Genomic DNA, 27,990 nt, shown 5'->3' on the forward strand with positions numbered 1-27,990 from the left:
ACCATATAAGCCCAACATTTAAACAACTATCTAATGTTCGGGCTCTTTTTCTATTTTGTCTTTTGTTTTTATGCTGATTCCAAGTAGAACTTTTCCTACAACTTGCCAATCAGGGGTGTCTCTCTACATTTCCCTTTCAGTTTAATTTCTTTTTAAAACAACTGTGAGATGAGATATAATAGGAAACAAAGAAAAGACAAACGAAATTAAAAGACTAATCACCTAATTAAATTAGAGGCTTTCTCCTATCTCTTCCCTTGTGCAGGTTGCTAACACCTATGCATTTAGGAAGAGTTCAGTGTGCTCTGCAACACAATAGTGCCACAATTAAGCTTAATCTATTTCACAGCTAGCTAAGTAAAAGATGTCCCTTACCACATTTTATGGCCTAATTTACGCACTTAAACTGGCTATTTTCAGGGGGTGGTAGCACCAAGATTGCTGGATTGATCCCCGCATGGACCACTGTGAGCTGCGACCTCCTTAAAAAAAAACAAGAAAAAGAAAAAGAAAAGAAAAATAAAACACAACTGGCTATTTTCTTAAGAGGGACAGATTATAAAAGTGAATGTGCATGATGCCATGCATGGTGAAAAAAAAAATTCAAATCATGTCTAGGATTCAGACTAAATTTTTTTAAATTCATCCCATCAACCTTTTAAAAAAGTCAATTTACTAAATATTATACGGTCTTCATACCTAGTAAAATTAACCTCTGTGCTCAGTCTTCTCCCTACATCTTTCATTTTTGACTTCTCCCTTCTTCATGGAAGAAAGCACCAGCTTTTGAGAAGTTACAGTTTTGTTGGGGAAAGTACAGAATCTTAGCCTCTTGAAGCAAAGCCTCAAGAAGGAAGTGAATCTTCTGAGGGAAGATATGGAAGCCAGATCTCCCCATATTATTGGTTAGTTCTCATAATACCAGCACATTGTAGCTAATCATGTACAAAAAAAAAAAAGGGAATTAACAAATTTGATTAAATAAATACTACCTGAACACCTACCTCAGTATGTTCAGGATACCAGGCTCAGTATTATAGAGAAATACCAGGATAAACAAGACACACTTTGCTATCAAAGAAGTCGCAGGAGAGTGAGGGACTTAGACATTTCTGCAAATCTCTCTTTCCATCAAAAATGTGATAAGGGTAAAAAAAAATATAACTAGAGAAGTGGGGTCAGAGACTTATCCTGCTCAAGATAATTTATCTGGCAAGTGGTAAGTGGTTTTCCAATGTCTTCACAAACCAGTGTATATTCATTAGGCATGGATGCACTAGAAAGAGCCCCATCAAGTGAAGAGATGGGCTTTGGGGTATGGAAGAGGGAAACGACGGAATCAAAAGACATTGTTCCAGTTACATTATTTAATTGGAACAATAGTTAGGGAGTGATTCCAATTTATAAGCAAAAGAATTGGTAGTATGGTGTATACATATAGTATTTTCTAAGTCATAATGTTCATGCTTGTTCACAGTTTAATATTTCTGAATTCAAGATTCATCTTACAATTAACATTTACATTTAATGTAAAGCTGATATTAAATTGAAGTTACTTCTTATAATCAATGACATCTCAGATGAAGAAACCTTTGTTCTGCTACCCATTGACCGTGTGATGTGGGCTTTCTGCATTTCATCTCAGCTTTCTCATCTATAAAATGGGAGTGATAGTACCTCTTAGAGTTTATGAAGATTAAATGAGATATATATGCAAATCATTTGGCAGTGCCTGGCACAGGATAGGTCCACAGTTAAATGTAGTCGTCATTGCTGTTATTTGTATTGCTGCTGAGGTTTACCAGTTCACAGGCTGAGCATCATTCATGGAAAATCAGCTATCAAATTACTTTCTGTCAGAATTTTATCATCATACATAAAACATAATCATATTCCAGTCACAAGCCTGTTCCTTGAAAGAAAGGGATTATGATAAGTGTTGAAAAAAACGAAGCAAATTAGAGGGGGAGGGTTGCCAAACGTTGAAAGCCTTCTTTGGGAATATAACCTCTAAGAGAGGAACTATTTCTCTGAAAGCACACAGATGCATCATAAGAACACATCAATTTTCTATTCTGTGGAAGGATGAGCAAATTGTGGCTTCTCATCACTGAATTCAATAATGACAATAATATGATGACAGTTATCCGATGACAACGGAAGCCATGAATGGAGAGAAAGTCTTCAGAAGAGTAACAATTCTAATTAGAACACAAGCAGCAGGACAGGAGAATGCAGAAAGTAGAGGGCTACATACAACATTGCCGAGGTTACCTGGCAACAGGGTAACTTGTGGTTAGAAAAAGGCAAGAAGAATAGGATGCAACACTGAGCTAAAATGCATGACTATTATCAATGAGGTTATAATTACATTCATAGCAACACCACTAGAAAATTGGGATTTGTGGCACATGCTTCAGGAGATTGGTAGCATAAATGGGTAGGGGTGTGTGTGTGTGTGTGTGTGTGTTTGTTTGTGTGTGTGTTTGTGTGTGTGTGTTATAGACAAGTCTATAGGAAGAAGGAATAACCTAAATATAAAGAACCCAGACTGTATGGGGAAAAAAATCCTAGGTACCATTCTTAACTGGAATGTGCAAGACAAAAAAATTAAACTCAAACCAGATGAGAGTTGGCTAAATATAAGGCTTTTCCCAGGAATATTTACATTTTAGGAGGTGACTTCTGAAATGAATTCTTCTAAGCTATGAAGTGCAGGGGTAGGGATTCCAGCACCCTCAAAGCAGATATTTTTAAAGTAGAGTATCTTTGCAGCAGCTGAGACGAGTTTAAATCCCACAGACAATCTGTTCTCCTGTGCTAGGTCAGTGTGCCCAAATGAAAAACTGCCCCCCTTTAGAAAAGGCTAATATAGTCTGTAGAAGCAGCTACAGCACACACAGTCTGTCAATCCAAACCAGTGCAACGGAAATTATTCAAATCAATCCATTAAAAACAAACACATACATAATGCATTCTCCACAGACTTTGTTCTGTTATCCTGGCTGGGTTCACAATCAAGGGAGTTAATGTTCTTTAAAACGCAAATATTCATGTTTTTAATCTTTGAATACCTTGTGAAATAGAGAATGAATTTTACCAGGTGTAGTTCATCAAAGCTTTAGAAGGGAAGTTTTTGACTGACAAATTTCAGTGTAAGTCAAAAGGAAATCACAGCGAACACCTCCTGTGTCCCCAAAGGTCCTCCAAGATCTTTGAAAGTGCCCAACCAATGCTCACTGGTGTGTTCTCCAGCCTCCTGCATGTAGGCAAAGCAGATACAAGCAAATGCCCAAATCATTCAGGAAGAAAGTCGGGTACTCTCAAGGTCAGCCTGCAGCTGAATTCAGGATCTGCTAAGTCCTAAAACCTTCACCTTCATTATTCTTTAGTTCTTTCTTCATTGTTAAAAGAAATAGAATTGCTTTTAACTGAATTGTCTTAATTCATGTCTAGAAGGGCACCAGCCACACACCCCTTTCAGTCAGCAGGAATAAACAGGTACCTTGTTCTCCCGAAGTAAATCTTCCACCACTGAGTCTCTACATCTGGAAAATACTGTTTGCTGCTTAAAGCCTTGTTCCAACTGCGCTGTTGGCAGGAATTCCTTCTGCTCAGACTTTGGGTATTTACTGGAAGAGCCCTGCATACTGGTGCAAGGTTTCCCAGAGGGAGTCCTGGAAAATCCTTGCGAGCTTCACAGCTGGGCTCCCTTTTCAGGCTGCCACAGCTGGTGTTGTGTTTGGGCAATGTGCCTTAGCTTCTGTCTGTGGGGATGAAGAGGCCAACCTTCCTGTAATGTCTGAAGACCTTCAATTAGTTTCAATATGCAGAGTCTGCCTTCATGAGAAGAATTCTTGAGTTGATTGGTTCTTAAAAGCTTTCAAATTGCTATCAATTCATTAATGCTTGGTCCTATGTATGGTAGGTTTCACTGAAAAAAAATACTCTAGATTAAATGGGTATTGTCTGACTCTGTGATGATGGAACTGTTGAATTTAAAATAACTTTATTATGTAGCAGCTCTGAAAGAGAATTAAAATTGGATTTTCTTGAGCATTCAAGTAAAATTTTAGTGGACTTTGAACTCATTTCTAAAACTCTTCCTGATGTCAAAGTTCAGGAAGGTAGTTAGGTTATATAAAGGACATCATAGTTGTCTTCCAAACACCTTCCCTAAATCCCTCATATTATCCTATCTGAATAATCTTGACTCCATTTCCAGGTCCAAGATTTAGGCATGATATTAGGTTGGTGCAAAAGTAACTGAGGTTTAAATGGTTACAAAATAATTGCAAAATCCGCAATTACTTTTGCACCAACCTAATATATCTAAAACAATCAGGGTAACCCTGTACCCTTGACAACTGTATTAGTTCAGGTAACTCAGGCCTACGTAATCAGCACATGAAATTTTCCTTGTTAAGATATTGGGGGAAGCCTAACTCTTCTCTCATTTTAGATGTGAATGAGGAGCAGGTGGCCCCAGATGATGTTGGCAGCCATCTTGTGAAAACAACTTGAGGGCAGAACTGAAGTACAAAGGAAGGTAGACTCCAAGAACCATTTCTCTCAGGGTGTATACCCTGATTGAATCTTGCCTCAACCCCCACACAATTGTTGAATATTAAAACACTAAATTCCCATTTGTTGTTTAATTCAGCTTGGGTTGAGTTTTTTGCTTTTTGCATCCAAAAGAATTCCAGTGGACATAAATTAAGGTGCAACCTGAGTATCCACAAATTTCTTCAGCCTTCTGGGGTAATTCTTTCTTTTAATACTGTACTTCAGGCCCTCATACTGGGAGACTGCTAGTACTGTGTGCTTCCCAACCACTCTAGAACGGCCAGGGAGCAAGTCTCTTGTTCTCTTGTCATCTTTTCTCTTGGGGCTGAGATACTCTTATAATCTAAGTTCTCTTTCTTTTTCCCTCTTTAGTTTCAGGATGACAACTTTGTTGTTTCTGGGACAACTACAACCCAAACCAGAAAGTTCCAAATGAGTTATTATAACAATCTCTACATTTGGGGAAGACAGCCTTTTATTTAAGTATGGAGAGAATTATTGTCTCTGCATAACACCTCCTAGCCTAACTACTATCCACACTCCCCCAAACACCACTCCAGCACCAAGTTTTGGGTTTTATTTTGCCGAACTAGAAATTCATTAAAATATTTTTCCAAAGAAATGGACAATTTTCTCCAATAAAGTTGCAGCCACCCCCACCCCCATTAATAGAGAACACACTCCAGATTTTTATGCTATTACATATATAAATACTAAGCAAGAAAATATTTTATGGCTGAACTTTTTCTAATGCCTAAAATTGCTTTCTGCATTTTGAATAATAATAAGCAAAATTTGAGAAAACTAATGGAATGTATGAGCTATGTATTGTTGACTAACATAGCACAGTGCAATAAATACTCAAAAATTTAATAAATATTACTTAATGTTTAGGTACAAAATCAGTAAAACAAAAATTTTTTTATTTTATCGGGATCCTCTTTTAGATATAATTTAGCAGATACAATTCTTTCTATACTTTCTATTACATTATTTTTTCATTAAAAAAGGCTTTGGTTAAATCTCCCTACTCATCAAAAGTGCCTTCATCTGATTTATTGTTGCATTTCATCAGTGGAGTTCTATGCAAGTAAACATCATTGGGGAAGTATTTGAGTCTGGAGGTAGTATTATGATTAATATTATGCTTTAATTAAGTTACATCGACATTCATAATAGATTTCTATCTGCTAATAAGAACTAATATTTTCTTGGATAAAGAGCAATGCAAATTACAGGGAGACAGTGATCAACTACTAGTGCTTGGTTTTAGCACTTCAGATAAAATGGATCAGATTCTATGGGGAAATTATAGAAATAATTATGAAGAGTAATGATGCTCTGAAAAAAATAGACTGTCAGCAGGAGGTAATTATAACACTTTCTTATAGCTCCAAAATTGTTAATATCTAAAACTTTTCATGAGTGGGTTGGATTTTTACATTGTCATTTTCTCAAGAGCCATCACGATTGAGAAGCTTCCAAAAATAACTCAATGTGTAACATACAACATAAAGTGATAGCATCAGATACCATTTCTGCTTAAAGTGAAGACCATTCCAACAGGTCCACTTCTGAGTATCAGCAGAACTCATGTCAACTCAGTCGCAACATGCAAAGCATTTACTTTTCCCCCACAACCATTGATGAATCATAGGCTATATAAACATGGAATTAGTGCAGAAGCTGGGAGCTTCGAGGCTCACTACATTATGATCTCACGTCATCGCCACCTTTCCCACAACCTCCAATCCACCACACAGAAATATATCCATTCTATGATTCTCTGCCAACATACCTTTATTTACACCACTCTCTACCTTAATCAACTTATTACAGACACACTGATATTCTTTGTCCTCAAACATACCAAACTTGATCATGCCTAGGGGTCTTTTGGTGGCTGTCCTCTACTGGAAATTTCTTCCTGCAAGGCTTGTGTGGCTAGCTCCCATTCAGGTCTCAGAGCAAATATCACCTTCTCAGAGCACCTTTGCCTGATGTCATCTTAAGGGTGCTCATTTTCCACACTCACAATCACATTATCCTGTTTTTCCTTTTTAACTAGCCAAAGTAACCTTTGTTTGGTTAATTGTCCATCTCCTCACTCATGTTCTATAGAAGTCAGTTTCCCCCAGAGCAGAGACTTTTCCTTCATATCCCTAGCCTCTAGAAGGTACTCAAAAATATTTGTTGAATGAATGAAAAAAAAAAGTGAATGAATAAACATAAAAATGAAATTAAGGAGAGAAAAATCACAAAAGTGCATCTTTAGAAAGAAGAAAGTGGTATCCCCCCATGCCAGCTTTAATGGTAGGAAAAGCTTATGAACTGGTGTTATGGCTAGGGTTATGAGAACCTCCATCTCCCCCAATACTGCCTGGAGGTATTGGCCAGTTTTTCTGTTTCAAGGATGGAGCCTGAAATATTCACCTCATCCCAGGAGTAACCCCATCAATTAGATTTCTCTTTACCCTCAATATATTCTGGCACCAGAACTAATGGAGACACCATTCAACCATAAATTGATTTGTAGTGGGTGAATGATTGGAAATCACACAAAACCTACAGAGGCAGGAGGCCTCATATTTTAGACTCTTTCTCGCATTCTACTCCTTTTTCCATTTCCTGCACTTGTACCTATTAAGAGAGAAAATATTGACGTAGTCTTTTGGGTGTTAGCTCTACTTTTTGAAGTATACAGTCATTTAACATTTGTCTAGAATAACCTATTGATTTTTTTAGGCAAGAAAACATGAGGTTTTTTTGTTCTTTTACCATGATTTCCCTAAATCCTGGATGTTCTGAAACCAATGACAAGATCAGGATGTGAACCCTTTCTTGATCAAACTCTACTCTCTCTACCTGTGCATACTTTGCGCACCTAGGGACTTACATTATTAGGCACAGACACCAGAATGTTGGGCAAGCTCACCTGAAAGTGGCAGGAATATTTGAATGTGTATGGACATATGTGGAAGTATTTATTTCCTGTCTTAACACAAAAAAGATGCAGAGCAGTTGATACTAAAAGGATAAATAAGCTCTCGCCTTCTATCAAACCACCCAGCTGATGGCCGGAACATGGAAACATGGTCAGGCCGTGAGATTTCTCTGTGTCTGAATGATTCATTCCTTTATTCATCCATTTATTTATCATCTGTTTATCAAAGCAATGTTCTAAGTGTTAGAAATGCAGCTTCTTGCCCAAGTCATACTGTTAGAGGAGAAACTGAGGAACCCAAGTAGTATGACTGTAGAATCCCTGGGCAAATATATTTCTTCAAAATTATAACTAGGTCAACCCTGTTCCCAAAGAGGAAAAAAGCAGTTCGAGGACCCCCAAGCTCTTTAGCCAGTGCTTCTCAAATTTTAATGTGCATAAGAATTTCTTACAGAATAATTTTGGAATGTAGATTCTGACTCAGTCGGTCAGGGTGGGGCCAGAGATGCTGCCTTTCTAACAAGGTCTCAGGTAATAATGCAGCGGCTCATCTGCAGACCACACTGTGAAGAGCAAGGGATTAAGCAAGAAAGGCTGGCGCTGACCAAATTGGCTTCATAGTCCCTGAGACTCTGCCCTCTTGTGGCGCCTGAAGTAATTGCCCTCTGTGATAGCATTTTTTTATTCTTGAATTAAACATGGGCATTCATTCTCTAATTACCCAAGGTAAATGCTTTTCAAAGTTTAGTCTTCTCATAATACTTTCAAGGTTTTTTCCATATCCATATACCACTACATATCATCACATAGTTTCTTTTTTTTAAAAAAATTAAATTTATTGGTGTGACAAATGTTAGTAAATTTACATAGATTTCAGGTGTACAATTCTGTATTACATCGTCTATGAATCCCATTGTGTGTTCACCACCCAGAGTCAGTTCTCCTTCCATCACCATATATTTGATCCCCTTTACCCTCATCACCCACCCCCCACCCCCTTACCCTCTGGTAACCACTAAATTATTGTCTGTGTCTATGAGTTTTTGTTTCTCATTTGTTTGTCTTGTTCTTTTTGGTTTATACACCACATATCAGTGAAATCATAGGGTTCTCTGCTTTTTCTGTCTGACTTATTTCACTTAGCATTATATTCTCAAGATCCATCCATGTTGTCACAAATGCTCCTATATTACCTTTCCTTAACGCCGAATAGTATTCCATTGTGTATATGTACCACAACTTCTTTATCCATTCATCTATCGAAGGACATTTTGGTTGTTTCCATGTCTTGGCCACCGTAAACAAAGCTGCAATGAACATTGGAGTACATGTGTCTCTATAGACAAATGCTTTTATATTTTTGGGGTAGATACCCAGGAGAGCGATTGCTGGGTCATATGGTAATTCTATTCGTAATTTCTTGAGGAACCTCCACACTGCCTTCCATAGCAGCTGCACCAGTCTGCATTCCCACCAACAGTGTATGAGAGTTCCTTTTTCTCCACAGCCTCTCCAACACTTATTACTATTTGTTTTGTTGATGAAAGCCATTCTGACTGGGGTGAGGTGATATCTCATTGTGGTTTTCAATTGCATTTCTCTGATGATTAGCGATGTTGAGCATTTTTTCATATGTCTATTTGCCATTTGTATATCCTCTTTGGAGAAATGTCTCCTCAGGTCCTCTGTCCATTTTTCAATTGGGTTGTTTGTTTTTTTGTTGTTGAGTTTCATGAGTTCCTTGTATATTTTGGATATTAGCCCCTTATCAGAGGAACTGTTTGCGAAAATCTTCTTCCATTCAGTTGGTTGCCTCATTATTTTGTCAATAGTTTCTTTTGCTGTGCAGAAGCTTTTCAGTTTCATATAATCCCATTAGTTTATTTTAGTTTTTACTTCCATTGCCTTTGGAGTCAGATTCATAAAATGCTCTTTGAACCCAAGGTCCATAAGTTTAGTTACCTATGTTTTCTTCAATGCAGTTTATTGTGTCAGGTCTTATGCTTAAATCTTTGATCCATTTTGAATTAATTTTGGTACATGGTGACAGATAGCAGTCCAGTTTCATTCTTTTGCACGTAGCTATCCAATTCTGCCGGCACCATTTATTGAAGAGGCTGTCTTTCCTCCATTGTATGTTTTTAGCTTCTTTGTCAAAAATTATCTGTCCATATTTATGTGGTTTTATTTCTGGGTTCTCAATTCTATTCCATTGGTCTATGTGTCTGTTTTTCCGCCAATACCAAGCTGTTTTGATTATTGTAGCCCTGTAGTACAAGCAAAATCAGGGAGTGTGATACCTCCAGTATTGTTCTTTTTTTTTAATATTGCTTTGGCTATTCGGGGTCTTTTGTGGTTCCAAACAAATCTGATGATTTTTTGTTCTATTTCTTTAAAAAATGCCATTGGGATTTTAATGGGGATTGCATTAAATCTGTATATGGCTTTGGGTAATATGGCCATTTTAACTATGTTGATTCTTCCAATCCATGAGCACGGAATGTCTTTCCATTTCTTTGTGTCTTCTTCAATTTCTTTCAAAAATGTCTTATAGTTTTCAGCATATAAATCCTTCACATCCTTGGTTAAGTTTATTCCTAGGTATTTTATTCATTTTGCTGCAATTGCAAAAGGAATTGTTTTTTCTATCTCTTTTTCTGAGATTTCATTGTTGGTATATAGGAAAGCAATGGACTTTTGTACGTTGATTTTGTAGCCAGCAACTTTACTGTATTCATTGATTGTTTCTAATAGCTTTTTGGTGGAGTCTTTAGGGTTTTCTATATATAGCATCATGTCATCTGCAAAGAGTGACAATTTAACTTCTTCATTCCCAATTTGGATGCCTTTTATTTCTTTCTCTTGCCTGATAGCTCTGGCGAGGACTTCCAACACTATGTTGAAAAGCAGAGGTGATAGGGGACAACCTTGTCGTGTTCCTGAACGTAGAGCAAAGGGCTTCAGCTTTTCACCATTAATTATGAGATTAGCTGAGGGCTTTCATCACATAGTTTCTAATGTGTCCATGTATAATTTCTTCTCCAAACTAATTATTATAATTGGCTTTCTTTTCCTTAAATAGATTGGTTTTCAAAGGAAACTTTATATCATTACCTCAAACGTAAAAACCAATATTGTTTATCATAAATACAAAGTGACTATAAAAATAATTGAAAGGAAAACAACAAAACAACGCTTAAAAATTCCAGGTAGATGTCCTCCAAAGCTCCAAATCTAAATCTTGGTTAAAGGGAAATTAACAAGTATTAGAGGGCTAAAGTCTCAGATCACTAAACTGGCTTTAGCTTTGATAACATCAGGAGGATTGAAGAGGAACTGAATGGAGATTAAGTCCTACATAATTCAATGTTATTTAATGCAGTGGACGTGCACCTCCTAAATCATCTCTTGGGGAACCTGCTGTAGACAATGTGTTAATAGTCTTGTTTTTCTTCATGTCATCTGTGCTTGAGAAGCGCATTTATAGATCTAAGTTAATCAGTGTCACAACAGAATTGGCCTAAGGCAAAAGTGTGTGTGAGTGGGATACTCTTACCACCCCTTCTGCATAACCAATGGTGTGCGGCATTGTAGACTCTTAAATTAGACAGATAGTTTATTTCTGTGCCAATTCACTGTCGGTTTTCTGGATGTTACTAGAATTTCTACTTGCTGTAGTCATAAATAAGCTTGTTCTCATTCATTTATCCATTCAAAAAGTAGCAATTGAACACTAAAGTATAAAGATTTGAGGAAAGTATTAGACAAATTCTGCTTCTCTGCAGATGATTAATCAAATTACTCCTGAAAATTCTCCCTTTACTAGTGAATGGTTCAGGGTGGGCAAGCTGAAGCCAACATGGGGCCAGTGAGATTCAAAGAGAGGCTAACTGATTGTAGGAAATAGGAAATAATATATATTTTTTGTCCTTAATAGAACCACAGGGAAGTAGCTTTCCTGTCCTCTCAGACATAAATGAAGTGTGACTGCTACTGGTTACCACAGGTGACATAGTCCTCTATCATCAGTAAGGGTAAAAGGCTTTAAAGTGAAGAAGCAGATCCCGTGAATGGTAGAGCAGAGAGAAAGAATCGAAGTCCTTAAAGACATTGTTGATTGCAGAATCAACCACCTCTCAGGCCTGCTCTCGCCATCCTCCTGTGTGAGGCAATTAATTTCCTAAATGCCCAACATAAATTTGATTTCTGGAACGTGTAATCAATAGCATTCTAACTGATAGAAGAAAGATACAAAAGAAGTATGAGGATTTTGAATCTAGCTGGGGGAATCATAACACATAAAAATGTTAAATATCAGCGCATGGCACTATAAGTAAAGAATTGTATGGTCATGTTCTGACACTTATTAAGCACCTCATACAAGCCAGGCGCTGTGCTCCATGTTTCACATACATTATCTCATTCAATGGTTTTAACATAGTAGCTCGATATTGTCATCCCAGGTTTAGAGATGAGGAAATTAAGGCTCAGACAACTGTGTACCATGACCAGTTACACAGTGAGTGAGTTGAGAATATGATTCCAAATTTTATGCCTTTTCCATAGGGTGGCTGAGAGTCGGAAGTTAGATGGAAGTCAGGGTAGCCGATTGGCTGGCCAACCAGCAAAAGTAGAGTGGCTTTGGGATCAGATAGATGAGGCATCTGCTTTTTACTGTAGTATAATCTTGGGTATATAACCTAATTTCTCTGAGCCTCAATTTTCTTATTTGAAATATGGGATAATTATATCTACCTCATATGATTCTTCCAGGATGGGTAAAATAGTGTATTCATAAGACCATGCTACTTGAATAGTAGCCAATGTATAAATGATTGTGATACAGGAAGGGTTTGAAGAGAGGACTGTTGAAATATCACACTCACTTGTTGTTTTATGGGAAGCCCCTGCATGTTTGGGCAGGGCCAATGCCCATTTAAAAATATATATATATATTTTTTGCCAATGCCCATTTTTAAATTGTTTTTATTTTGAATATAGTTGAATCATAAGAAGTTGCCACTAATATCCATTTTTAAGGCTTATAGTGTCAGGTTTTACAAGTATATCCTGCTACATTTCATTCTTTTGCATAAAAAGTTTACTTTTAATTTAGCGACCTTTGGGAAATAGAAAATGGAAATTCAACTGTACCTATACTTTGATTTCGAAGCAGTAGATATTTAAACGTCAATAGCTAAATCAAGGTGTCCAGGTCATCAAAATGGCGGTGTGAGCTGAGCCTCTGTAAAGCTCCCTGGAATTTACAACTAATCGAACAATAATAACTCCACAAAGGACTCCCTGAACAGCAGACAGGCAAGATGAAGAGGCCCACTACTGAATTCACCTAAAGGTGGGCGAATCGTGTGAGCAGGGGAGGAGGGAAGGGAGAAGTGCAGAGATGGAGCCTCGCGGGTGCAGGACGCAGACCTAGCTCAGTGCTCTGAGCTCGCTGCATCTGGAACTATTGCAGCTGGGGGAGAGGGAAGAACTCGGACTGCTAGGGCTCTGCTTATGGCCCACAGGGCTGAGGGGGCAGCATATAACATGGCTGAACCCAACGCTCACGGCAGACACCTCGGAGAAAAGACTGAGGGAAGAAGGCTGAAATTGGTGGTTTAAGCCCTCACTGCCGAGCGGAGAACGGAAGCCTTAGGCACAGAGACTAGCTGCCCCCTCCCTACTCTCCCAGAGCTCGCCCCGCCCCCACCTGCCCAGTGCTAGAAGCAGAACAGTAGCAGTGTCAGATCAAAAAGCAGAACATTTGCTGTTCTGAGAACTGTGGACCGCAGACACAGATTCACAGCCCAACTAGTTCTGGCAAAAGGGAGGGAGATGTGGAAGCAGGACCGGCTGTGGTGGTGGTCGCCGCCATTACTCTAGGCGACCTCTCACAACTCACACCACCTCTGGCCCCACCTATCTGGGCGGATACCTGCAGGAGTAAACAGAACTGCTGAAACATATGGGCTCTGAATCTGGTGCAGGAAGAGCTTTGGAACATCAAAAGCTCTCCGCATACCCACACGGACACTGCGGCCTGTGACCCAGGCGAACTATTAACAGAGGAGAAGCCCGTCTCCCAGGGAATCCCCCCCCATTGTGTGAGAAGCTGGAATAGTGCAGAGAAAACATAGCACTACCATGTGAGAGAGGAAAAAAAGGCTGCAGTCGGAGAGAAAATAAAACATTCTACCAACAATTACTGGAAAACAAAAGAAGACATTTTCCTATCAACCTGTTGCAGAAACCACTCCTGTAGATGTCTAGGAAGAGAAATAATAAATCAATAATTGCCATAAATAACCAAGGCAACAAGACAGCTCAGAAAGAAAGTGAAAAGTCTCCAAAAAAGGAACTTAAAGATATGGAAATATGTGACTTAAATAACAGAGAATTCAAGATTGCAGTTCTGAAAAAAACTCAACGAGATGCAAGAAAACAGAGAAAGGCAGTTTAATGAACTCAGAAACACAATCAAAGAACAACATGAGAGCATTTTTCGAAAGAGATTGAAATTTTAAAAAAGAACCAAATAGAATTTCTGGAGAGTTAAGAACTCAATAGAAAAAAATTAAGAATGAAATAACCAGCTTAGGTAGTAAAGTTGACCAGATGGAGGAAAGAATCAGGGACATCAAAGATAGAAACTTGGAAATTACACAGATGGAAGAAAAGAGACTTGAGACTTAAAAGAAATGAAAGAACCCTACCAGAACTTTCTGACTCCATTAGAAAGAGCAATATAAGAATAATGAGCATACTAGAAGGAGAAGATAGAGAAAAGGGAACAGAGAATATATTCAAACAAATTGTTGATGAGAACTTCCTAAACTTGTGGACAGAACTGGATCATTGAATCCAAGAAGCAAATAAAACACCTAATTACCTCAATCCCAACAGGCCTTCTCCAAGGCACATTGTATTGAAGCTGTCTAAAATTAACACCAAAGAAAGAATCCTCAAAGCAGCCAGGGAAAAGAAGACGGTAACCTACAAAGGAAAGCCCATTAGATTATCATCAGATTTTTCAGCAGAAACTCTACAAATCAGGAGGGAGTGGAACCAAATATTCAAACTATTGAAAGAGAGAAATTATGAGCCAAGAATAATATATCGAGCAAAGATATCCTTTAGATATGAAGGAGAAATAAAGACTTTTCCAGACATACAGAGGCTGAGGGAATTTTCTAACATACGACCTGCACTACAAGAAATACTAAAGGAGGCTATTCGACCACCATCAACAGGGACAATTTGTGGCAACCGAAACATAAAAAGTGGGAGAGTAAAGGCCTGAACTGGAACATGGAAATGGAGAAAGTAAGCGTGCTGAAGAAAATGAAATACTCTAAATATCAAACTTACTTTTACATAAACTTAAGGGTAACCACTCAAAAAAAAAAATCCAGAACTGAAATATATACTGTAATAAAACAAGAAACAGAGGGAAACATCATTGAATACCACCACACAGAAATAATAGACAACAACAAAAAGCCAAAGAAACAACGGAGACACAGCCTTACCAGAAAACCAAAGAAAGAACAACAGGAAATACTCACATATCAATAATCAGCCTAAATGTAAATGGACTGAACTCACCAATAAAAAGGCACAGAGTAGCAGATTGGATCAAAAAACTAAACCCAACCATATGCTGTCTCTGAGAGACACATGTCAGCTACAAGGAGAAGCATAGACTCAAAATGAAAGGGTGGAAATTGACACTCCAAGCAAAGGGTACCCAGAGAAAATCAGGTGTAGCCATAATGATATCAGATGAAACAGACTTCAGAGTGAAAATGATAACAAGAGACAAAGATGGACATTTCATAATGGTAAAGGGGACTATACAACAAGAAGACATAACAGTCATCAATATTTATTCCCCCAATCAGGGAGCACAGGAATATACCAAGCAACTACTAACAGAACTAAAGGGAGAAATTGACCAAAACACAATTATACTAGGGGACTTAAATATATCATTGACAGCTATGGATACATCATCCAAACAGAAAATAAATAACGAAATAGCAGCTCTAAATGACACATTAGATGAAATGGACATAACTGACATAGATAGAGCACTTCATCCTAAAACGTCAGACTATACATTCTTTTTAGTGTATATGGATCATTCTCAATGATAGACCATATATTGAGACATAAAATCAGCCTCAGCAAATTTAAGAAGATTGAAACCATACCAAGCATATTGTTTGATCACAAAGCTTTGAAATTGGATATCAACTGCAAAAAGAAAGCAGGAAAAAACACAAATACCTGGAGATTAAACAACATACTTTTAAAGAACGACTGGGTCAAAGAAGAAATTAGAGGAGAGATCAAAAGATACATAGAAACAAATGACAATGAAAATACATCCTACCAAAATTTTTGGGATGCAGCAAAAGTAGTTTTAAGAGGGAAATTTATATCATTACAGGCCTATCTCAAGAAACAAGAAAAATCCCAAATAAATAACCTCATGTTACACCTTAAAGAACTAGAAAAAGAAGAACAAGTGAAACCCAAGGTCAGCAGAAGAAAGGAAATAACAAAAATCAGAGCAGAACTAACTGAAATAGAGAACAAAAAGACAATAGAAAAAAATTAATGTGACAAAGAGCTGGTTCTTTTAAAAGATTAACAAAATCGACAAACTCTTGGCTAGACTCACTAAGATAAAAAGAGAGAGGACACTAATTAACAAAATCAGAAATAAAAAAGGGAAGTTATCACAGACACCACAGAAAAACAAAGGATTATCCAAGAATACTATGAAGGATTATATGCCACCAAATTCAATAACCTAGAAGAAATGGACAAGTTCTTAGAAACATATAGCCTCCCAAGGCTGAACCATGAAGAACTGGAAAATCTAAACAGACCGATCACCAGTGACGAAATTGAATCAGTCATCCAAAACCTTCCCAAAAGCAAAACTCTCGGGACCAGATGGCTTCACTAGTGAATTCTACCAAACCTTCAAAGAGGATCTAATACCAATCCTGCTCAAACTCTTCCAAAAAATTGAAGAAGAGACAGTACTCCCTAACTCATTTTATGAGGCCAACATTACCCTGATACCAAAACCTGGTAAGAACAACACAAAAGAAGAAAACTACAGACCAATATCTCTGATGAATACAGATGCAAAAATCCTAAACAAAATTCTAGCAAATCGAATACAACAATGCATTAAAAAGATTATTCATCACGACCAAGTGGGGTTCATCCCTGGGGCTCAAGGATGGTTCAACATCCGCAAATTCATCAATGTGATACATCACATAAACAAAATAAAGGACAAAAATCATATAATTATATCAATTGATGCAGAAAAAGCATTTGACAAGATACAACATCCATTTATGATTAAAACACTTAATAAAATAGGTATAGAAGGAAAATACCTTAACATAATAAAGGCCATCTATGACAAGCCCTCAGCTAATCTCATAATTAATGGTGAAAAACTGAAGCCCTTTGCTCTACGTTCAGGAACATGACAGGGCTGTCCCCTATCACCTCTGCTTTTCACCATAGTGTTGGAAGTCCTTGCCAGAGCAATCAGGCAAGAAAAAGAAATAAAAGGCATCCAAATTGGGAATGAAGAAGTTAAATTATCACTCTTTGCACATGACAGGATGCTATATATATAGAAAACGCTAAAGACTCCACCAAAAAGCTATTAGAAACAACGGAATACAGTAAAGTTGCTGGCGACAAAATCAACATACAAAAGTCCATTGCATTCCTATATACTAACAATGAAATCTCAGACAAAGAAATACAAAAAACAATGCCGTTTGCAATTGCAGCAAAATGAATAAACTACCTAGGAATAAACTTAACCAAGGATGTGAAGGATTTATATGCTGAAAACTATAAGACATTTTTGAAAGAAATTGAAGAAGACACAAAGAAATGGAAAGACATTCCGTGCTCATGGATTGGAAGAATCAACATAGTTAAAATGGCCATATTACCCAAAGCAATATACAGATTTAATGCAATCTCCATCAAAATCCCAATGGCATTTTTTAAAGAAATAGAACAAAAAAATCATCAGATTTGTTTGGAACCACAAAAGACCCCGAATAGCCAAAGCAATCTTAAGAAAAAAGAACAATACTGGAGGTATCACACTCCCTGACTTTAGCTTGTACTACAGGGCTACAATAATCAAAACAGCATGGTATTAGCAGAAAAACAGACACATAGACCAATGGAATAGAATTGAGAACCCAGAAATAAAACCACATAAATATGGGCAGATATTTTTGACAAAGAAGCAAAAAACATACAATGGAGAAAAGACAGCCTCTTCAATAAATGGTGCTGGGAGAATTGGATTGTCATGTGCAAAAGAATGAAACTGGACTGCTATCTGTCACTATGTACCAAAATTAATTCAAAATGGATCAAAGACTTAAGAATAAGACCTGACACAATAAACTGCATAAAAGAAAGCATAGGTACTAAACTTATGGACCTTGGGTTCAAAGAGCATTTTATGAATCTGACTCCAAAGGCAACGGAAGTGAAAACTAAAATAAATGAATGGGACTATATAAAACTTAAAAGCTTCTGCACAGCAAAAGAAACCATCGACAAAATAAACAGGCAACCAATTGAATGGAAGAAGATTTTTGCAAACAGTGCCTCCAATAAGGGGTAATATCCAAAATATACAAGGAACTCATACAACTCAACAAGAAAAAACAAACAACCCAATTGAAAAATGGGCAGAGGACCTGAAGAGACATTTCTCCAAAGAGGACATACAAATGGCAAATAGACATGAAAAAATGCTCAACATCACTAATCATCAGAGAAATGCAAATAAAAACCCCAATGAGATATCACCTCACCCCAGTCAGAATGGCTTTCATCAACAAGACAAATAGTAACAAGTGTTGGAGAAGCTGTGGAGAAAAAGGAACCCTCATACACTGTTGGTGGGAATGCAGACTGGTGCAGCCGCTATAGAAGGCAGCGAGGAGGTTCCTCAAAAAATTACGAATAGAATTACCGTATGACCCAGCAGTCCCTCTCCTGGGTATCTACCGAAAAAATGTGAAAACATTTATACATAAAGACACGTGTGCTCCAATGGTCATTGCAGCTTTGTTTATGGTGGCCAAGACAAGGAAACAACCAAAATGTCCTTCGATAGATGAATGGATAAAGAAGTTGTGGTATATATACACAATGGAATACTATTTGGAGGTAAGAAAATATGATATAGGAACATTTGTGGATCTTGAGCGTATAATGCTAAGCGAACATTATACTCTCAACATGGATGGATCTTGAGAGTATAATGCTAAGCGAAATAAGTCAGACAGAAAAAGCAGAGAACCCTATGATTTCACTGATATGTGGTATATAAACCAAAAACAACAAAAGAACAAGACAAACAAATGAGAAACAAAAACTCATAGACACAGACAATAGTTTAGTGGTTACAAGAGGGTAAGGGGGTTGGGGGGAGGGAGATGAGGGTAAGGAGGATCAAATACATGGTGATAGAAGGAGAACTGACTGTGGGTGGTGAACACACAATGGGATTTATAGATGATGTAATATAGAATTGTACACCTGAAATCTATGTAATTTTACTAACAATTATCACCCCAATAAATTATAAATAAATAAATAAATAAATAAATAAATAAATAAATAAATAAATAAATAAATCAAGGTGTCCAAAAACTCAGAACTCTTCCACATTCATCATCTTGGTACTCTTCTATTATAGGAAGAGCAGAAGTCACTTTCCTGTTTAACAAAATCTGTTGGGAAGAGTGAGAACTCAACAGAACTCTCTGCAGTCTCAGCCCAGGACTAATGCACGCCTCCCTGCTGCTAAATGAAGGAATTTTCCACTTGTACCATTTTCGTTTATGAAATATGATCTTCCACAAACTGTGTGAAATGGACTTTGTGCCTTTTACCCTGCATGAACTTCTCTCCCACTTTCCGGATCTTCCTGAATTTGCTCACTCTTGAAAGTGAATTTTTAAGTCCTGGGAAATGATTGTTTTCTCAGTTGACTTCTGTTGCCCACAAAAAGTCTCTGGCTCCCTTCAGTGACTCAGCACCTGAGAGAGAAAAATTGTTCTGGAGGGAATGTTAAGACAGGCCCCACTGCTGTTTACAGGAAAGAGAGAGATCAAATGCCGCATCCAGGGAACATTGAAACACAAAACATAAATACCAGCGGAAAAACAACCGATGATGGACATCTTGTGAAGACAAGGTAAAGGAAGGGAACCGTGGAAGCTCTCTTTGGTATGAACAGCGCAGGTTCTGCAACACTGTTTGTAAATCCATTGGCACTGTGAGCAGAGGGGCCCTGAACCCCGACCACACTGTTGCTGAGGGATGGGCAGCATCTGCCCTCCCTTGTCCTGATTCTAGGCGTTGTCTTCACTTTGCCGAAGTTCAAAGTTTGCAGGTAGTTTGACAAGTGAATTCAATGTAGAATTTGAACTTGGAAAACTGCAAAGAAACAAAGAAAAAAAGTCCCTCTTCCTTGCCTCTCTCATCTGTTCACTTGAAGCCAGAGACCTGGCCTATTCCCTGAAAAAAAAATTCTGTTTTAGGTTGCCTCTATTGTTACAGTGGATCTTGTCAGAGCTGTTCATTTACCTGGGCCTTGAACTCTGTCATTCTTCTTGAAAACAAGTAGTAGGGGAAAGTCTTCCATTTGTTATGTTTTCATCAAGTCAGCAACTCTTGAATCACTGTAGATTGTTCTAGAAAAACTGGATGAAGCAATAAAACTCTCCTCTCTACTGTACTGATTTGAAATTATAGTCATAAGTTCCCATCACAAATTTCTTTCTTTCTTTCTTTCTTTCTTTCTTTCTTTCTTTCTTTCTTTCTTTCTTTCTTTCTTTCTTTCTTTCTTTCTTTCTTTCTTTCTTTCTTTCTCTCTCTCTCTCTCTCTCTCTCTCTCTCTCTCTCTCTCTCTCTCTCTCTCTCTCTCTCTCTCTCTCTCTCTCTCTCTCTCTCTTTCTTTCTTCTTTCTTTCTTTCACGCCTCCCTTCCCCATCCTTATAAGTTTTGAAGGAGTATATAACAATTAAAAAAAAAATAAATTAAAAAAAGGAGGAAATAGGTGCCTAAAGAAAATCAGAGATCCGTACACCAAACATATATCCAGACATTTGCTAGAGGAACACCACATATTTGGCCCAGAGCTTTACAGCAGCTAAGACAGAGGGGTGTGTATGACCTGTAATTTTAAAATTAATAATACAAATTACAGAGTCCATAGATTAAAACAAACCTCTTGCTTAGAAAGATCATGGTGATTTTCGACCCGGGTAAAATTCTTTTCTAAAGTGTAATGATTTGGTGAACAGCTGTTTCAACAGCACTTCTACATTTAGCGCAATAATGGGTTTCACAGTGTTGTTACTTACAAGACCCCTCAATGCAAGCTGAAGGTTTCATGGCCAAATTCAGCTCAGTCAAGGCAATTCTGTAAAGAGCTCAACAATGTGGTTGTAGGATACAGCTGTAAGATTTGGTGGTAAAATGCCAAGTCCCTGAGAAATAGGCTACATGGCAATCTGGCAGTTTACCTAAAAAAAAATATATATATATTTTACAGTCCAGTTTTTTTAACTGTTTTGGACAGCACAGTTCAAGGTTATGCTCTATGGAGAGATACTCAAGTATTAATAATCTGTGAGGATAATGAAAGGCATATCTATCAGAGTCACTGGAGTTGGTGGTAGAAGTGACATTTTCTTATGAGAACTAAGGAGTCTAATCCAGAGAAAGGACTGGACGGGAGGCCACTGCCTCTTGGTAGAGGCAGCTGTTAAGCTTTTAGACAAAAACAAAAACAAAGTAGATTCCTTTCTCTTCCATTCTAGGAATTAGAAGTTAATTTTAGGAACCTTTATGCTTTACTATGCCTTAATTTTTGGAATTTAAATATAATGTGTGGCCATTTCAAAAATTTAGAAAATAGAGAGAAGCATAAAGAAAAAAAGTTAAAATCACCTTTCGTCCACTCACTACAGAACATCAGCATTGACATTCTGTTTTCTACATTTTTTAAAGTGCAAAATTGGGATTTTACTGTGCAACACTTTACCATCTCATATTATATTATTTCCCCATACCATTAAATATTTATAAAATCATTATTATGTTTTATTATTGCTTGATATTTCATTGCATGGGTAAACCATAACTTAGTCATTCCACTATTTTGGGCATTTTGGTTTTTTGCACATATTCTTGTCAGGGGACCCACTCCTCATTTGCCTTCTGCAAGGATACAGCCTCTGCAGTCAGTCTGTTTGGGTTTAAATCTCAGTTCAACAATTGTGTGACCCTGGGAAAGTTATTTAACCTCTCTGATTCTCAGTTTTTTCATCTGTATAGTGGGCATAATATTGGAGCCTGCCTCCTAGAGCTTTTGTGACAGATACTGTATGTAAAAGAGCTACACATAGGAAGGCTCATCAAATGATAGCTATTATTATGATTATCTTCCAGACGAGCCTATCCAGAATTGTGACATCAAAAATCCAGTTTCAGGTCTTGGGTGTCAGACCCTAAGTATGGCTGCCTGCTTCTAAGAAAATTAGCATTTCACAACTTAAGCTTTGGAGGAAGGGAAGGAAGTCGCCATTACAATTCAGTGTTTAAAATGAAGATAAAGAGGAAAGCAATTAAGTACATTGGGGTTCTATATTCATTTTCTAGGGGTGCTGTAACAAGGTACCACAAACTGGGAGGCTTAAACAATAGAAACTTATTGTCTCAGAGTTCTGGAAGCTGGAAGTCTAAAATCAAGGTGTCAGCAGGTTTGGTTTCATCTGAGGGCTGTAAGGAAAGGATCTGTTCCCAGCCTCTCTCTTTGGCTTGTAGATGGACACCAGTCCTATTGTATGAGGGCCCACTTTAATAAGCTCATTTTAACGTGTTTACCTATATACAGATCCTATTTCCTAATAAGGTCACATTCTGAGGTACTGGGGGTTAGGAATTTTGGGAGAGACACAATTAAACTCCTAACAGTTTCCTAGGTGAGCTTCATTTTACTTCTATCTCTGGAAGAAAATCACTTCGTCAAGAAAGATAAGAACCATACCTATTCTAACTTTGTAAATAATCCACAGTAGCATCAAAAGCATGTGCACACAATGTAAGCACTCTAGGAGAACGAAGGCAGCTAGTGAAGGGGTGGATGTAGGGGCAAAGACCTAGATTAGATAATAGAGAGACCTGCAGGGCCATTTTGTCAAATCCTACTTACCATTCAAATGGTCTGTCTTTTCACCAAGCAATTTTTCATGAGTCCTGAGGTATTCGTTATATTCTTGAGTTAGCTACAGGAACATTTTACAAGACATGCAAAATACTGTAGTGTGAAACTCGATACTGTTTCAAGTCTAACGGGACCTCACTGCCTTGATAAAAAAAAAAAAATCGAGGACAATACTGAAGTTCTAATGTGACCAACCAATGGCTTAAAAAGATAGGAGAAAAAGAGAAAATCATGGAGAAAACATTTTCTTTCCTGTATTTCAAAACTAAACAATAAACTAATATGTAACTGTAAACTTAACTGGCTGAAGTAAATACGCATTCTAGAAAAAGATCATATAAAGAATTCAAATATTTCATATATATTTGTATCTGGGGGTTCAGGGCAATGGAAACCCAATGGACCCAAAATAACTGAGAACAAATATCCTTGGGAGGGGAGATGGATTCAATTTTACTGAGCCTATCTTATCCATGGTCATTCTTCTCACTATCAAGTAGTAGAATCCTGATTCAAGTTATATACTCCATGGATTTACAGAGCTGCAGAACTTGAAGAGGCATTCAATGTGAAAGTGGCAAGCAAAGAACTACTGACAAAATTATGACTCAGAGTTGAGTTCTCATGACTTTGAAGATTGTTCTAAATTTGGAAACTCGTACAAGGAACGGACTCAAGCCCTAGTGTTCTGCTGAAGGCTCAAAACTGACTCTGTGGAGCCCAGGAGCATGACAGATTCAAAGGCTGCTCCTTCAGATTAAGTTTTTGACTTTCCTGAGAGCAACTGTTTACAGGATGGTGGGTAAACTCTTCCCAATTAGTGCAGGAGTTCACCATGAAGCATTATTCAGGGAACCATTTTACCTGGGACGCTGGCCAGCATTCCTCCCAAAGCAGGGCTGAGAACTGAGGAAACTTTAGAAAGGAGAGGAAACTGGAAATAGGACAGCACTTAAATGCACATTTGTCTCACTGGCTTTTGGTATGTTGGCAGATGTGGAAATTTCCAGTTTGAGGAGGTTTAATGTTTTCTGGCCTTTCTCGTTGAAATATAGTTTCCTCCTTTTTTAAACATCAAAGGACGATGTCACTAGCTTTCTAGGTAATTTAGGAGGAAGGTGGAGTTGATTTTTGATAATATTTCACCTAGAGTCAGATAGAATTGGACAGCAGCAAATCATAGTTCTTCCTGAGAAAAGTTTGCTCTTGCATTTTGCTTCCAAATTGCCATCAGTTCTGATGTGTGCAAACACTGAAGCTGTGTTGGAATCTTGTTACCTCCAAGACAATCTTCTCAGTTTAGTAATAAGCCAAATGCATAGACATCATTCCCTGGCCTTTGAGACGATGATATTTATAACTACTTCATAATTTATTTTGAATGTACTCAATTTTGTGAGTGGATAATTTAAATCTCCTCATCAGAAAACTCAAATGCAGAGGGATCTACCCAAATTTTAGTTTTTCAGTTGTGATAGAACACACACAGAGAAGGATCTATAAATAAAGGGGTATGAGTAACTCTATGTCAATAATATTTTATTCTCAAATTTATATTTCTTTCTTCATCAAATAGACTTGCAATATATGGCTGAAATATGCACTTGTAACAAACCTCTCTAGCAGAAAACTTGATGTGAATAGTGAAAATGGCTTAGTGACTTAATTTATATGTGTGTGTGTATATATACATACATATACATATACATATATACATACACACACACACACACACACACACACACACACACACACATATGGTAGCAAGGACTATACTGGTCCCCTGAATTCTTAATGTATATAAGAATAAGAATGAGTTAGTTATTGCCTCCTGTTTGAAAATCAAAATTAGGATGTCTTTCTGCAGTAATTTATACCATGCTATAAATAATATTTGCTAATATTAACAAGGAACTGACCTACTTCTTTTTAACCAAGAGATAAAAGGTAACTTACTTTCCAATTACTGAGTACTGCTCTTGCTATCAACTTTTCTCATTTTATAAATAATTTAAATTCCAAACCTAGGGGCGGAAATGGGTATAATTAGAGTTCCCTGGTTTTCTTATTAGGAAAAACAGGATAGTATGCTTAACACCATATCTGGCTCCTTGGTATTAAAACTCCAGAGGAAATATTTGGAAATATTTTCTATTAAAACCCAACAAAAGATAAACTGCAGCATGAATGACAGAGAAAATCAAATGCTGATTTTATGAGAAGGAACCCATTAGAAAGACCCATTAAAACTAGGAATTCGTGGCAACTTACATTTCTGGGAGACAGAAAGTGGATCTATTGCCACTCAGAAGATGTTTCACAGCAATATGAATTGAATTCGGCAAGTGTCAGATAATTCAATGAGATATGTTAGTTCCTTGGATGGTCAGGAACAAGCCATATAGTGCCCTATGGCACCGGAGATGGGGTCTGGGCTGTGCCCTGGGAGCAACCCAAGGACAATGGCTGCCTCTGTCTCACCTTTCAAATCCCAGGGCAAAGATATATATGCTAATTGTAAAAATTTAAAAGTTACTGAAAATACCAAATGAAGCAAATGAAAGTAATCTCTGATCCATTTCCTTGGAGATAATTTATTGTTGACATTTCAGCAAATTGTCTCCCAACCTTTTGAGGGGATATATCTACATATATATATATGTATATATATGTGTGTATATATACACACACACACACACACACACACACATATATGTATATATACATGCGTATATATACATATACATATATATATATATATATATAAAATTTCTCTTTCTATTTTAGACAACAAGGTGGATATATTTTTATCTTAACTGCTGACTTGAAAATTCATCACAGATTGAACCTGGAAAATACCTTAATATATAATTGAATTAAAAGGTGAAACCTTAGAGGTTTTTGGCCGAGGTGTAGGTTGATACCCAAACTTCAGAAAACAGGGCAGAATGGCTCTGCATGAGACATGGAGAGGAGTTCTTCTTTTTTGTTCTTCCAAAAAGTGGGCAGAGGGTAGAGTTGAGAAGAAATAAACAGGAGGAAATAAATGAGGGGGAGGAGCCCAAGGAGGCTGTGAGATTGGCCCCTGCATGGAGGAGGAGTGAAGAAAATTTATGATACCAGGGTATCAAGAAGTGTGTGGACACCAGCATTCTCTCATGGGGGTCTCACACCATTTGCTGTGTGGTGGTAGTGTTACCTTTTCCTTGGCCCCTAGTGGTTTAGTAAAAATTGTTATATCCACAACATTTTTGATGTAAGTTTCCCTTGAAGCTGTATGAAGGGAGACTACACCACAGGAAGCGATGAAATGCAAATCTATTCCTCCTTTGCTCCCTGATCCTTTTGAATTCACAAACTACTTGCGAAGGTTTTAGAATCTACAGGACATGAAATTGGGGTTGGGTGCTTAACCACATTTGTCTTTGAGAGTCAGAAAGATACCAGATAATATCTGGGTTATAATAACCATAATCCAAATTATGATGGTCAGGCTTCTCCCCAAGCTTCTTTATTGACTAACAGAATCCCCTACAAAGAATGTTTCTCAGATATTTCTAATGGTTTTGGTACTTAACATGTACTAAGGAACACATCCCTGCAGTTCTTCCCCTTTGGTCCCCTCTTCTTGTCAAAGTGGTTCTCCTGCCCTAGAGATGACACTCATCCTTTCTACTACAGAAAACATGGCAGCCCTCAGGCAGTGACTGCTGCCCACCCGTATAGAAACATGCTCTCCAGTAACTTCCTATCAGCATGCCTGATACCTTACAGGGACAGGGACTCATGGAGGGACGTTCAACATGAAAAATAAACTGCGGCTGCAGCTCAAGTCCAGCCTGCCTTGGGTTCCCTATGGACCAAGCCATCTTCCTGACTTGTCATCAACTTGTCTCCAGGTGGCTGGGCGCAGATCAGGGCTCCTGGTCTCTCATAGTCTCCAAATCTTGAACCCAGACAACGAAAGAAATTTTTTTCCTTACCTCCGTCTAATTCTTGCTCACTAAGTCCTCATTTTCTGTCCATATTGAATCTCTTCCTAGTGTGACCGACAGTAGATAACATCCACCTCTGATAAACTCAACTCCTATATTCAAGAGTGAGACCTAGCTCTGTGTCCCTAAGAAGAAAATCACAAAGGTGATGCTTTCCTATTATCTGCATTAGATGGCCTTACCCTTGGTTAACTTGATGTAATAATATTTTATAAGAGAAATATATAAAATAATGTAATACAATTTTTCATTTCTATTTCCCCATTTCTCTCAACAGTGTATCTTGTAGATCATTCCACACAAGTACATATTCATACCATTCTTTTTAAGCTGTATGCTACTTCATTAAATGGTTATACTACAGTTTATCCATGAATATTTTGGAAAATTTTTAAAAAAATATTGTAATGTGTTTATTTAAAAATACTTTAATAGATAATGTAAATATAATGTGTACGCCAACATTACTATCTAATACTTTTTTAAATTGTGGTTAAATATACATAGCATAAACATTTACTGTGTTGGCCATTTTTAGGTGTACAGTTCTGTGTCATTAAACACATTTACGTTGTCATGCAACCATCGCCCTCATCCATCGTAAGAACTTTTTCATCTTCCCCATCTGAAACTCTATACCTATTAACTATTAACTCTCCATCTCCCTTCCCCTTAGCTCTTGGCAACCACCATTCTACTTTCTGTCTCCATAAATTTAGAGACTGCTTTAGATACCTCATGTAAGTGGATTCACATACTATTTGTTCTTTGGTGACTGGCTTATTTCTCTTAGCGTAATGTTTTCAAGGCGCCTCCTTATAGTAGCATGTATTAGAATTTCCTTCCTTTTTAAGACTGAATGATATTCCATTGTATGTATATATTACATTTTGTTTATCCATTAATCTGTCAATGGACCTGGGTTGTTTCCAAGTTTGGCTATTGTGAATAATGCTGCTATGAACACAGATGTACAAATACCTGTTGGAGTCCCTGCTTTCAGTTTTTTTGAGTGTATACCCAGAAATAGAATTGTTGGATCATATGGAATGTTTTTTTAATTATTGTGTTTAATTTTTGAGGAATTGCCATGTAGTTTTCCATAATGGGCATTTGGATCATTTTTTAATAATATAAAAATACCTCATATGCATGTCTCTGAACATTCATGC

The sequence above is a fragment of the Rhinolophus hipposideros genome, assembly GCF_964194185.1.
Source record: "Rhinolophus hipposideros genome assembly, chromosome: 6".
NCBI classification, from domain to species: domain Eukaryota; kingdom Metazoa; phylum Chordata; class Mammalia; order Chiroptera; family Rhinolophidae; genus Rhinolophus; species Rhinolophus hipposideros.